Source organism: Gorilla gorilla, chromosome 8 (genome assembly GCF_029281585.2).
Source record: "Gorilla gorilla gorilla isolate KB3781 chromosome 8, NHGRI_mGorGor1-v2.1_pri, whole genome shotgun sequence".
Taxonomy (NCBI): Eukaryota; Metazoa; Chordata; class Mammalia; order Primates; family Hominidae; genus Gorilla; species Gorilla gorilla.
In genome coordinates this window covers 108381564-108384228 of record NC_073232.2, presented here as the reverse complement: position 1 = coordinate 108384228, position 2665 = coordinate 108381564, and the positions used below count along the sequence as shown (strand labels likewise).

General features: G+C 39.1%; 1 non-coding gene across 1 annotated transcript; it reads right to left on the bottom strand.

The window, feature by feature from the left end:
* Positions 1 to 2243: 2243 nt before the first annotated feature.
* Positions 2244 to 2348, bottom strand: LOC115936076 (U6 spliceosomal RNA). The gene has a single exon (XR_004071660.1). It is a non-coding gene; the product is annotated as a U6 spliceosomal RNA (small nuclear RNA).
* Between the last annotated feature and the right edge of the window lie 317 nt (positions 2349 to 2665).

Below are 2665 nucleotides of genomic sequence, written 5' to 3'. Positions count from 1 at the left end.
TACTCCGTCTCTTAAAAAAATAAAAATACATTTATTATCTCATAGCGTTTATGTTGGAGGGACCTAGAAGCAGCTTAGCTAGGTGTTTCTGACACAGAGTCTCACATGAGATAGCAGTCAAGATGCTTGCTAAGACTGCAGTCATTTAAAGGCTTGACTAAGGTTGAAGATCCACTTCCAGGGTGTCTGATTCAGTGCTGACTATTAGCAGGTGGTCTCAATGCAATGTCACATGGACTTCTCCGTTGGGCTGGTTGAGTATACCCCTAGCATGGCAGTTGATTTCTACCAAAGCAAGTGATCTAAAAGAACACAAGATGGAAGCCACATTGTCTTTTATTATATTGTCTCAGAAGTATGAGTTACAGAGGTCAGCTGTATTCGGAATGAGAGGGGACTACCCAAGAGTTTAATACCAAGAAACAAAAATCACTGGAGGTCATCTTGGTGGGTAGCTACCACATTCCACCTTCTCTAACCCAATTATTCATGTCCCTCTCATATGAAAAAATAGTCACCCTCAAAAGTTTTAATCCATTACAGCACGAGCTCAAAGTACAAAACTTTATATCGGGTCCAGATATGGGTAAGTCTTCTTGGGTGTAGTTCTTTCATAAAAGCTCAAGTATGGTTCCTTTCAATCTGAAGTCATATGAACTAAAGTGACAAGTTATTAGTGTCTCCCATGTCAAACAGTATGGTGGCACAGGCAAAGGATAACTGCTATAGATGCTCCTCTTTAAAAGGATGGGGGAAGTCCACAGCAATTCTGAAATTCACCTGGACAAATTTTTAAAGTCCTTGATTGGAATTCACTGCTAATCCTGCACAGGAACAATTCTCCATATCTCTTGGCTCTACCATCTGGGCTCTTGATTCTTTTCTTTGAGTTATTCTTCCTTTTTCATGAAAACACTATCATTGGTTTTGGTTGCATGATTTTCTTGGCCTATTTCATGCCTATAAATGTTTCCAAATCCAAGGACTTATTTTCCTTTTTGCTATTTCTGACCCATTAAGTCCAAGCTAGTGGTGTTTCCACCAATATAAGTATCTTTAAAACTTTGTGGGTATTCTGTGAAAGTTCTTGGATTTACTCTACTAAGCAAAAGCCACACCCACAAATCTCATTGAAGTGATCCCTTTTCTACACTGGGCTTCCACTGATGCTGCTGGGGACAGCACACCTAAGAGTCACATAACCTTTATTCTCTGATTAAAAGTATCTAAAGCGTCACCTTGGATCCTTCTGAGATCTTTAAAAGGATTTTACAGGCACACTCTCAGCTTCATCTGTTAGACCAGGTTTTTCTCAAAGTGCCTTAAATTTGACTTTTGTCTGGAAGCCATTTGTTAATTTCAGCATTCTGTGTCATTTGGAGAGGCTGAGAATGTTCAAATCCAGTGATTTCTGGCTTCTCTCACTCAACTTTTTAAAAACAATTCTATTTTTTGCTTATTCTCGCCTTTCACATTTTACTATAAGCAAAATGAAGAATCAAGGAGGCACACAATACTTTGCCTGAAAATTCTTTTTAGCTAGATCATGTAGCTCATCTGGTATGTTTGCTACTTTCCATGTTACTGCAGGTACTAGTTTTGCTAAACTTTGTTTTTACATAAGGAAGATTTCCTTTCCTCCAATATTCTGCAAAATTTACCTCCCTTTCATTTTAAGTCCTCACCTGCAGTCTCCTAAAATGCCATCAGGTTTCTGCTAACAAACACCTAAAGGCTCTTCAAGGTTTTCACCATTTTATGTTCCATATATTGCCTAGTTCCAAAGCCATTACATTTTAGGTTTCTGTTACAGCAGCACTCCAACTCCAGGCCTCAAAAATCTGTATTTGTTATTTGTCACTGCATGCAAATTAGCCCGGACTTAGTGGCATAAGACAATCAACAGTTACTATCTCCTACAGTTTATTTAGGGTGAAAAACCTGGGAGTGGCTTAATGATTATGGCTGTGACTCAGGGTCTCTCTCTTTTTTTTATTTTCATAATTGAGATTTTATTGGTTGAGAATCAGTACAGACATTTCAATTTGTACACAATTCTTAACATACGTAATGAAATTTTAAAAAGCCATGTATTGTAATTCTTTTTAAAAGTTATTCCAGTGACTTTCCAGCTTAAAATTTGGAAGCAAATTTTCCTTAAGAGGCTATCAAGTACCAGTATCTTCACATGTTGGTCAGCTGTTACATACGGCCCACCAGTTCACAACTGAATAGCACATACTAAAAATATGGAACGCTTCACGAATTTGCGTGTCATCCTTGCTCAGGGGCCATGCCAATCTCTGTATCGTTCCAAGTTTTAGTATATGTGCTGCCGAAGCGAGCGTGACTCAGGGTCTCTCTTAAGGTTGAATACCAGAAGACAGCTAAGAATGCAGTTATCTGAAAGTTTGACTGGGCCTGGAAGATCTGCTTCCAACATAGCTTACTCAATTGGCTGCCAAGTTAGTACTGTTTTTTGGCGATAGGTCTCAATTCCTGCCACATGGATCTCTCCACTGGGCTACCTGAATGTCTTCATGACATGGCAGTTAGCTTCTCTGAGAAAGTGATCTGAGAGAGCAAGATGGAAGGTGAAATATCCTTTATGCCTGGCCTTGGAAAGCACACTCCATCCTTTCTGCACTCTTTTATTGGTTATACA